Genomic DNA, 12,530 nt, shown 5'->3' on the forward strand with positions numbered 1-12,530 from the left:
ATTGTCCAGGTGCTGGATGTGATTTTCCCCAGCCTCACCAGCTGCGTCCCGCCTGTCAGGAAGTTTTTAATCCATTGGCAGATGGGGGCTGTTACAATGAGTCGGGTGAGATTGGAGTGGAGGATATCTGGGATGATGGTGTTGAACACTGAGCTGAAGTCCACAAACAGCACCCTTGTGTGTGTTCCTGTGGAGTCGAGGTGATGGAAGATGAAGTGCAATCCCATGTTGACTGTACCCTCCACTGACCTGTTTGCTCAGTAGTCAAACTGTAGGGCGTCGAGCAGAGGGCCTGTGATTTCCTTCAGGTGGGACAACACCAGTCTCTTGAAGGATTTCATGACCACAGACATTAGGGCAATGGGCCTGTAGACTGGGATGATAGTGGAGCTCTTGAAGCAGGAGAGGACTTCACACAGCTCCAGTGATCTGTTGAAGATCAGTGTGAAACTAGGGGCCAGCTGGTCAGCACAGACTTTCAGACAGGAGGGTGACACACCATCTGGGCCCAGTGCCTTCCTGGTCTTCTGTCTCTGGAAGAGCTGGCGCATATCCTCAGCACAGATCCTGAGTGTGGGTGGTGGTTTGCTGGAGAGGGGAGAGTGGCTGACAGGGGGTGCAGTTGGTTGTGTGTTGTGGCCGGAGAGGATGAGGGGTGTGAAAGTTCGCTTATCAAACCTGCAGTAAAACCCATTTAGATCATCAGCCAGTTGATGGTTCCCTGCAGTGTGGGAGTATGGTCTCCTGTAGTTGGTAATGTCCTTCAAACCTCTCCAGAGTGATGATGGGTCGTTGGCAGAAAACTGGTTTTACAACTTTTTAAAGTAGCACCATTTTGCCACTCTAGTCTCCTTTGTGAGTGTATTTCTCCATCAGGGAATCAAACCACGATACTCACCACTATACTAACGAGGATGGACTAAAGTCAATAAGCAGATATTTCATCACTTTGATATCATAGAAACAATATTAAACAAATATAAAGACTGCTTTTTGAAGAAGTTTCAGCATTAAAAGCTTTTTTTCATCATCTTCAAAGTTTTTTTTTCAGATCCTTTTCAGATCAGACACTAATCACTGACTCTTATATTTCGACTGACATTACAACAATTTTACTCACATTAAGGTAGATGAGCATGCATGTTGGCACCCATCACACACACACACACACACACACACACACATCTCATGTTCATAAATTAAGACACTTCATCTCTCTTGCATAAACAATCAAACTCAAAATTGGCTCTGGATCATACTTTTCACCACAGGGGAAGAGAATGTCAGAACTGATAAATATGGAGCAAATAAGACCCTCACCACAACAAATAAGATGCCCAGCACTGAATCCCATTTAATTGATCGTTATCACCACAATACTGTGCTGTGGCTTCAATAGGACAGCATGCCTTTCAGACTTCAAGAATGAAAACAAAAGTGTCCTGCATCTCAGAGGACACATTTATGAAGCAGTGGATTTATGATCGTCTTCTGCTTCAGGAAACAACCCACTCCTGAATACCAACACACACCTTTGGAAACCCATCAACAGAGCATGCCGTGTTAAACATCTAAGAGCTTTTGAACTGCACAAAAAAACAAAACAAAACAGAGAAAATGACTGTGGAAGGTACAGAGGAAGAAATGGAGAGCATAGAATAACAGTGGAGGTGGGAGGTGATGACATTGCTAGTTGTGCAATATAAATACATTTACGGACACAAGATACTTTGTAATTACCTGAAAGCTTTATTGATTTAGCGTTCAGGAGTGAATTATTAAACCAAAGATGATTCTAAAGGTGTATTTGCTGGAACAACATACAAGACTTTACACACGCACACACAAACTCACCAGCATGACATACACTGAGAGACAAGAAGACAATCAGCGGCTGTCCAGCAGCATCCACTTCAGTTTTTCTTCATTTCTCATTCCACTGAGCATAATGATGATGGCTCACAAGGACGATCGCACTTCGTGAGCGAAAACACAAAACATTAAGGAAAATTCAATCAACATCCGGAAATGCTGCAAATATCAAAATGCATACAAAAAGCTAAAGTAAAGTCAAAGTATCTTTACTGTCCCTTGCAGGGAAATTAGCTTGCAGCCAGTATAAAAACTCTCACACAAATACAAAACATACAAACACCAAGGTGGAATTGGCGACAGGACATAGTGGGCAAGGAGAACCAAAGTAGTTCAAATATAACATAAAATCGACAAACACATCAGAAACATGCTGTAAGAGAAGAAGCAAACAACAAAATCCCAAACCAAATGTAAATAGGGAGCATAATACAAGTACAGAAATTATGTAAAAAACAAACAAACAAACAAACAAGCAAATACAAAATGCAGAAGTGCCCCAGGCTGCCGGGGTGAAACATTTAAGACTGTACAGTTAAGAGCATGACTACTTTTGACTTGGCAGCGGCAGGAGACCAAAAGAAGAGACGTGCTCTCAACTGTAAAGCATATATTACATTGTATACATTCCCCAGGCAACCCAAAGCACTTCTGCTGTACCAGCTGGATATACAATGGTTCCCTTTTTGCATTTATTTTTTGTTTTTGCTTTTTTTTTTTTTTGAGGTGCATCACTTCTGGAGTAACATGTCTCTTATTTGTGTTTGCTTTGAACTTTTGCAATATGCCTGTTCTCTTGCTGCACTTTTCAGTTGTTGTGTTTGCTTTTGCTTTTTGCATATGTTTTGATATTTGCAGTGTTTCTGGGTTTGGAGCATGTTTCCCTTATTGTTTGCAGTTTCACTCCTGAAGCACAGTGGTCCTTGTGGGCCAGTGTACATATCAGTCCTACATCATAAATCTCTAAGTGGAATCCAAAAACCTAGTGTCAGTCATCAGTCGGAAATATCTCTGTCAGGATGCCTTTTTCACCATTATGACCAGGAGGAGTGTCCATTGTCACATATCTCTGGCATCAGCCTCTGACCTAAGCCAATGCTCTGGGGCCCTGGCATACCACACACATTAGGCCATTTACTTCAAGGCCCTACAGCTTACTTCACTGTGTCCATTGATCCCCAATGGAAAATAGTCAAGTGGAACGTCATATAATGAGAGCTGTTAGCTCCCTAATGGGGAGAGTGAGGTCTGGAGAGAATGACTGTGGGAGGTACAGAGGGATGGAGGAAGGGAAGAAGGGAGGTAGAGTAGTATATAACAACAGTTGTGGCTGGAGGTGATGACACAGCTTGATGTGAAATACAAATGTGCATTTACAGAAACAAGGAACCTTGTAAGCAGCCTTAATATTTATTGCTTTATTAATTTTGCAACAAGAAGTGGAATTGTTAAACCATAACGGATTCAAAATATATATCTACTGTACTTCAGTAAAACACACAGAGCTTTAGAAAAGACAAAAAAAATCCAGTTGTATTTATGGTATTTCAAATTTACAAGAGCTTTCTGCTTCTGGTGTCTGAAGTGCCATCTTATGTGTTATTCTTGTCAGATTTAGACTTCAATTATCAGTTCTCCCAACTCCTACATTTTATTTTGAGATCATGATAGTGGGGTTTCACTTAAGAGTATGGCGGCACTTACACACACACACACACACACACACACACACACACACACACACACACACACACACACACACACACACACACACACACACACACACACACCAACTTATTACCATTACAACAGCTGTGCCTATAAATCTCCATGCATAGATTGCTAAAAATTGGCTCTCATAAGATCGTTTCTCTTTAACATCATTATTACCATTCAATCCACTGGTATGTATTAGGGCAGAGAAAATATTCATCAGTCAATCATATCAAAGAAAGTTGAATCAGTTCATCTGGATACAACGTTTATTGAGAGAAACATTTCATCATTCATCTAAGTGACCTCTTCAGTCTAAACTGACTGCAGGTATCCCCACCCTTGTAAACAATACAGTTGCATAACGATCAAAACGAATGATCAGTTTCATATGCAAATATAGGCACAGCCATTAACTAGAGTTACAATGACCATGTGTACTATTCACAGAGGATTGGGGAATGTTTGCAATCACAGCATTGTAAGATGGCAACAGATGTACTCTTAGCCTCCCGTTTAAGGGATGGTCGTTCCCTCTTCACATAGATGGCCTATTTGACTCCCCGTTCAAACCCACATTCCTCCTTATCAAGGATGTGAACATCCTCATCTTTGAAAGAGTGGCCACTGGCCTGTAGATGGGTGTAGACTGTGGAGTCCTGGCCTGACACATTACCTCTTCTGTGTTGTGCCATCCTCTGGGCCAGTGTCTGTTTTGTTTCCCCAATGTACAAGGCACAGCTGTCCTCCAGCATACTCTATATTGCTCTGTTTGTGCTGGGGGACCCGATCCTTAGGGAGGGCCATTTTTGGGCGCAGTGTGTTTTGTGGTTTGAAAGCAACTGAGACACGGCGTTTGGAAAATACATGTCTCAACTTTTCCGACTGTTCAGCCACATACGGAATCACCCCTGGTTTATGCTTAGGCAGCTATTGTCCTTCTCCTCTCTTCAATGAGCTGGTGCACTGTTAGGGCAGCTTCCTGGTTTGACAAACACCCAGTTAGGAAAACCGTACTTAACCAGGGTCTCTTTAAATTGGGATTCCTCCCCTTCTCCAGCCACTGTGTCGTTGGAGACATTGTCAGCTCAGTGGTACAGCATCCTGTTGACTCCTAGTTTGTGCTCCAGCGGATGATGACAGTCAAACCTTAAGTACTGATCAGTATGTGTTGGTTTATGGTAAACATCAACAATCAGATGTCACCCATCATCAAGTGCAATTTCACAATCTAAGAAGGCTATCCTGTCATTTTTCACATCCTCCCTGGTGAACTTGATGTGGTTGTCCACAGAGTTAATGTGGTCAGTGAAATGTGGTATGTCCTGAGATTTAATTTTAACCCAGTTGTCATCCACAAATCTGAACCAATGGCCAGGTGGTGTCTGTGGATAGGACATGAAGGCACAAGAAGGGGGAAAAAAGATGCGATTTGAATTGTGCATTGAAAAGAACAACATTATGATACTTGCCTCACCCTTCTGAAGAGCTATGGAGCTCTCAATGGCTCACCCTGACATTAAAGCCTTTATGTGTAGCTCCCTGAATGGGACCTGTTCCACACTGTTTTTCCAGCCTCTGCACCTGATTAAGACCCACCTACAGAAACTGTAAAGCACCATACAATCTGGTTTGGGAAGAGTGGGGATGTGACCATGTTCCTAAGTGTGATACGGACAGAGAGACTGCTGGGACTGTGGAAGGGGGTGTCACCATCGTTTTTGCGGACCATCCCCTGTGTTGGCATCTACTTCAACACTTACTATTCTCTGAAGCAGAACTTCTTCCAGCAGAAGAACCCTGAGGCCATGGACGCGGTGCTCCTGGGTGCCACAGCCAGGACTGTGGCAGGGGTCCTCATGCTGCCCGTCACGGTCTAAACAAGCTTTGAGAGCGGCAGGTAACAACAACAACAATAATAATAATAATAATAATAATAATAATAATAATAAGGTCCGTAGAAGTTCAACTCCTCCTCCACGTGGCATGGACCGGGCAACGCAAGTATGGCAAGCCAGCATTACAAGCAGCCAAAGGGGCTCTGACAATTAAACACTGATGCAATTACGACTAACTAAATCACCATACTGCATCGGTCGTCGTGCAGGTCAACAAGGACTGCAATCCCCAGCGAGGAACCAGGCTGGGATCGAAAAGTCTGCTACTGGAACAAACTCTACCCACCAAATACTAGAGGAACATCACACCAAGGACACTCACAGTGGCCTTCTATGTACAACAACTAAAAACCCAACAAAAACAAGACAGAAATGGTTTAGAGAAGAGTATACTAAATATGTCATGGAAGCCTGCTACACTGCTTCACTAAACCCAAATAAAGACCCAAAATGCAGAATCTGTGGAATGTACAAAGAAACCATCGACCACATTGTCTCAAGCTGCCCGGAACTGGCAAAGACCGAGTACATGCATAGGCACAACAAGGCAGCAACATACCTGCACTGGAAGATCTGCAGGAGTTAAAAGATAAAGACGACTGAGAAGTGGTACGAACATCAGCCAAAAACGGTCACTGAAAACAATGATGTCACCATCCTCTGGGACATGACCATCCACACTGACAGAGAGATAAAAGCCAACAAGCCCGACATCGTTATCAAGGACAGGAAGCAAAAGAGGTGCATGCTCATCAACATGGCAATACCATCTGGGGAAGAAAAAAAACACCAGTGGTCATCGGAGCTCTAGGACTCATGAAGAAGGGAATGGGAAAGTTCACCAACCATATCCCAGGAAACATCAACATCTGTGCAGTCCAGAAGATCGCCCTACTCGGAACAGCCCACATATTACGACGAGTACTGTCAATCAAGTGACATCTGCCCTATAGTGCCTCAGGTCCATAGTTTATACCCAGTTCTACAGGATGTAAAACAGGAAACGTGAAATAAATAATAATGATAATAATAATAATAATAAGCTTATTTATATAGCACTTTTCTAAAACAATGTTACAAAGTGCTTTACAAAGAAATAAAACCAGACAAGGCAAAAACAAGAGTAAGACCAAATAAGTAAGAGTAAAAATAAAAACAGTATGAATAAATAAAAACAAATATCAAACATGTGTAAAAGCTGTCATAAAAAATACAAGTTTTAAGACGAGTTTTAAAAGAAGCCAGAGACTTGGTTTGTCTTAGTTCAACAGGAAAACTTCCATATTGTGGGGGCTCTAATGGCAAAAGCCCAATCACCTTTTGTAACAAACCGAGACCTGAGAATAATCAGCAGGGCTCAATCTGCAGACCTTAATAGTCAAAGGGGCATATACCAGGTCAATAAATCACAAGTGTATGTAGGAGCAAGACCATTTAAAGCCTTAAAAGTGAGCAATACATATTCAAAATAAATTCGAAACATAACAGGGAGTCAGTGTAGGGAAACAAGCACAGGAGTGATATGGTCATGCCTCTTTGTCCCGGTAATGGACCGAGCAGCAGTGTTTTGTACCAACTGCAGATGGTGGAGGGAGCCCTTGCTGATACCAGAATTAAGTGCATTACAACAGTCAAGTCAAGAATAGATAAAAGCATGTATAACTTTTTTCAGATAGGCAATTGATAAAAATGACCCAATTTTGGCGATTAGCTTGAGCTGGAGAAAGCATGACGGAACAACATGTTTGATTTGATTATCAAAACTGAGGTTAGCATTGAATATTACCCCAAAATTCCTAGCAGCCTGCTTAAGACTAAGTGACAGACCAGCAAGATTGGTAATAAAAGTGCTGATGACGTTTTCTGGAATAAACAGAATAACCTCAGACTTATCATTATTACATTTGAGAAACCTTTTAGACATTCAGGATTTAATGTCAGAGGGGCAAGTTGTGAGGTTTGCCAAGGCACTAGGATCTGTGGGTTTTAGTAGCATGTATAACTGAGTGTCATCAGCATAAAAATGGTAGCGCACATTGTGATTTTGAATGACCTGGCCAAAGGGCAGCATGTATATAGAAAAGAGAAGGGGCCACGATCTGAGCCTTGTGGGACACCGCAATTCAACTGAGTCAACGAGGAGGTAGAGTTACCCAGAACAACAGAAAAAGTTCTGTTGGTGAGGTAAGAGCGTAATAAGCTAAGAGGATGTTGTGACTGATTGTGTCAACGGCAGCACTTACGTCTAAAAGAACTAAAATTGAGCAGTCACCTGTGTCTGCAGTCAGCAGTAGGTCATTAGTGACCTTAACTAGAGCTATCTCGGTACTGTTAAGTGCTCTAAAACCAGACTGGAAACTATGAAAAACAGTATTAGTGTTCATAAAATAAATCAACTGAGAAGAAATTACTTTGCCCAGAACCTTAGATAGAAAAGACAATTTGAAGATTGGTCTGTAGTTACTTAAGGACAGGGGATCTAAATTAGGTTTCTTCAGCAATGGGTGAACAATGACATATTTAAAACTCTCTGGAAAAGAACCAGAGGCCAGAGAATTATTAAGAATTTGCAGAATAATGGGGCTGATAGTTGAAAATACATCCTTGAGCAGCTTAGTGGGAATGATGTCTAAAATGCAGGAGGAGGAGTTGATTTTGGAGACTGTACTCTTTAACACTGAAATTGAAATCCCTACCACATTTTTTAAAACTGTTTTTAATTGCTTAGCACTTGAGGTATTAGAAATTATTAAATGCTGTCCTCGGTCAGGCATATTTCCTGCAGCACTCGAAATAGCCATCATTAAACCACTTCTGAAGAAGAGCAACCTTGACGCAACAGTTAATACCAACTGTACTAGGCTCATCTCCAATTAACCATTCCTCAACAAAATACTTGAAAAAAAACAGTTCATTCTCAGCTTAATATACAATTAACATCAAACAACCTTCAAGCCATTTATCAATCGGGTTTTCGATCTCACAATAGCACAGAAACAGTACTTATCAAAGCTGTGAATGATCTGCATATGAACACAGATTCTAATGAATTATCTGTTCTTGTGCTCCTGGATCTCAGTGCTGCCTTCAACACTGTTGACCACGATATCTTACTAGAGATATTAAAAAAATGGGTCGGCCTCTCTGGCCCGGTTCTGAACTGGTTTGGAACCTACCTGCAAGATAGGCAGTTCTTTGTGTCCATTGGAGACTTTTACCTCAGACAATGGGTATTATGCACGGAGTACCCTAAGGTTTGATTCTTGGACCATTACTATTTACTCCCTATATGCTCCCACTCACAGATGTTATACAGAAGCACAAAATAAATTACCATAATTATGCTGATGATTCACAACTGTTCATATCCCTAACTCCTGATGAACTAGATGCCATACATTCCCTGACTCAGTGTATTGATGATATTAATGTATGGATGTCAGATAACTTTTTATAATTGAACAAAGACATAAAAGAAATACTAATTTTTGGTACAAAGACAGAGAATTGGAGAATTGCCGCTCATCTCAGTTCTCTGTCTGTGGAGTGCTAAAGCGAAGCTAAATATCTCGCCGTAATCATTGATGGTGATCTAAGGTAGCATGGTAGCCCAGTGGTTAGCACTGTTGCCTCACAGCAAGAAGGTCCTTGGTTAAAACCCCAGGCCATCTCAGGTTCTTTCTGTGTGAAGTTTGCATGTTCTCCCCATGTCTGCATGGTGCTCTGGTTTCCTCCCACCATCAAAAAGATATGCATATTAGGGTTAATACTCCTGTCTCTGCCCCTGACCAAGGCAATATAAAGAAGAACTGGGTTGGTCCCCGGATGCTGCAGCTGCCCACTGCTCTTATACAATAGGATGTGTTAAATGCAGAGAATAGATTTCATTGTAACCTGTAAAATGACAAAGTGACTTTCTTTCTTCTACATTTTTTTATATTATTTTTTTTCAATTTTCCCACTTTCTCCCCAATTGTATCTGGCCAATTACCCCACTCTCTTTGAGTCGTCCCAGTCGCTGCTTCACGCCCTCTCTGCTGATCCGAGGGGCGCCCCGACCGACCAGAGGAGGCGCTAGTGCAGCGACCAGGATAGATAACCACATCCGACTTCCCACCCGCAGACACGGCCAACTGTGTCTGTAGCGACACCCGACCAAGTCGGAGGTAACACGGGGATTCGACCTGGCAATCCCGTGTTTGTAGGCAACGGAATAGACCACTACGCTACCCGGGCACCCTTTCTTCTGAATTTTAAGAGCCATATCAATCATCTCACAAGATCAGCCTTCTACCATCTCAAAAACATTTCAAAAGTAAGGGGCTTTCAATCAAAATCGGACTCTGATAAATTAATCCATGCATTTATATCAAGTAAGCTAGACTACTGTAACGGTCTTTTCACCAGCCTCACCAAATCGGTTGTGCAGCAACTACAGTTAATTCAAAATGTGGCTGCATGTGTTCTCACCGGAACTAAAAAGTATGAACACATTACACCTGTTCTGAGAGCCAGAGGTGGACACCCCGGCTTCAGAAAGTATAAGTCCTACCATGTATTTGTTCTAGCCATCCACTTAACAAGGTGATTTCTTGGTGATTACCTGGCTGAAGAGTTGTGCTAATTAAATTCAGTTGGTGTAGTGCATGGGTGGAACAAATACGTGGCAGGACTTTTACTTTCTGAAGCCAGGTTCACCACCTCTGCTTATCTCTACATTGGCTCCCCGTCAAAACTAGAATCAATTTAAAATTGTTACTTTTGTACAAAGCTCTGAATGGCTTTAGACCTCAGTATATAAAATACATGCTAATTAGATACAAAGCAGCAAGAACTCTCAGCTCCAAAGACAGTAGTCTTTTAACCATCCCTCATACTCTAAAGCAGGGGAAGCTGTCTTTTTTATTAACATCCCAAGTAGATGGACTGCCCTGCCTGAGGTTCCGAGAGAGGCCCCCACACTGAACACTTTTAAAAGCAGGTTAAAAGCCTTACTTTTCACAACAGTCAATGGCTAACTTCTTGGTGTGTGTGTCAGAGAGAGAGAGTGTGTTTTGTATATTTTGATATTTGTTTATTCTGCTCCAATTCCCATATAACTCCACTAACACCTGTTGATATGTATATTTATTTTCTACATTTGCACTTTTATGATTGTGTTTCGATTGTATTGTCACTTTATGTAAACACATTGTGTTACCCTGTGCATGAAATGTGCTATATAAGTAAAGTTTGATTTGACATGACTTGACTACTAACGCAGTATACACACACACACACACACACACACACACACACACTCCATACACACACACACACACACACTAGAGTATTGCACAGTTGAAATACCTGTCCCTGTTGTAGTCATTTGCTGCAAAATGCAAGGAACATACCCGAAGATTTCTCAGTACTGATGTTGGTGTTTTCTCGTCTTATTTGGGGTTTTTTTATCACTCGGAGCCATTCTTTGCACCATTCAACATATATATGTTGGTATTCGGTGGTAGTTTATGCTTACTCCCTCCTCTCTCTTCTTTCTGTAGTTGTCGCATCGAGGCGCAATACAATGAGAAGGCATGTTTGTTGTCAGTAAAACTTATCCAATTCAATTTATGTTAGGTTTTTTTTTGGTTTTCTGATCTTAGAGTGAACATTTTGAGATGCCGTTCTTTGTACACACAGCGCCTGCCTCCACAAGCTGGGTGGGCTTTGGAAAGATTTGGGGTTTGGGTATCAGAAGTTCGCGCACAATGCATCCTGTTACATGTAAGTAGGCCCTGTCGGCATGGCTCTGTGACCCGGCAAACTCAGATTTCTCGGTCAATACGCCCATTTCACGCCACGGCCATCTTGGATTAAAAAAAAAGCCAAGCCGTGGGAATTTAGCCACGCCCCCTTCTTACTTCATTTAAAACACTGCTGGAAGCAACATGTCGTACTGCTGTGTACCATCCGGAGGTGACAACCGAGGTGACACACAATACAATTTTTCAAACATGTAGATTACTGCATTGTATAATATGTATATATATATATATATATATATATATATATATCTTCTTCTTCTCCTTTCGGCTTGTTCCCTGTTTCCCAGGGGTCGCCACAGCAGAATCAACAGTTTCCATCGGTACCCTGTGAGGGCACAACACCGATGGCAGTCTTGTCAATCCGCATAATGATCTGGCAAAATTTTACGTCGGATGCCCTTCCTGACACAACCACTAACCCTATGGACGAATATGTGTGTGTATATATATATATATATATATATATATATATATACACACACACACACTCACTGGCCACTTTATTAGGTACACCTTGCTAGTACCGGGTTGGACCCCCTTTTGCCTTCAGAACTGCCTTAATCCTTCGTGGCATAGATTCAACAAGGTACTGGAAACATTCCTCAGAGAGTTTGGTCCATATTGACATGATAGCATCACGCAGTTGCTGCAGATTTGTCGGCTGCACATCCATGATGCGAATCTCCCGGTCCACCACATCCCAAAGGTGCTCTATTGGATTGAGATCTGGTGACTGTGGAGGCCATTTGAGTACAGTGAACTCATTGTCATGTTCAAGAAACCACTCTGAGATGATTCGATTTTTATGACATGGCGCGTTATCCTGCTGGAAGTAGCCATCAGAAGATGGGAACACTGTGGTCATAAAGGGATGGACATGGTCAGCAACAATACTCAGGTAGGCTATGGCGTTGACATGATGCTCAATTGGTACTAAGGGGCCCAAAGTGTGCCAAGAAAATATCCCCCACACCATTACACCACCACCACCAGCCTGAACCGTTGACACAAGGCAGGATGGATCCATGCTTTCATGTTGTTGACGCCAAATTCTGACCCTACCATCCGAATGTCGCAGCAGAAATCGAGACTCATCAGACCAGGCAACGTTTTTCCAATCTTCTATTGTCCAATTTTGGTGAGCCTGTGCGAATTGTAGCCTCAGTTTCCTGTTCTTAGCTGACAGGAGTGGCACCCGGTGTGGTCTTCTGCTGCTGTAGCCCATCTGCCTCAAGGTTCG

The sequence above is a fragment of the Lampris incognitus genome, chromosome 7, assembly GCF_029633865.1.
Source record: "Lampris incognitus isolate fLamInc1 chromosome 7, fLamInc1.hap2, whole genome shotgun sequence".
NCBI lineage: Eukaryota > Metazoa > Chordata > Actinopteri > Lampriformes > Lampridae > Lampris > Lampris incognitus.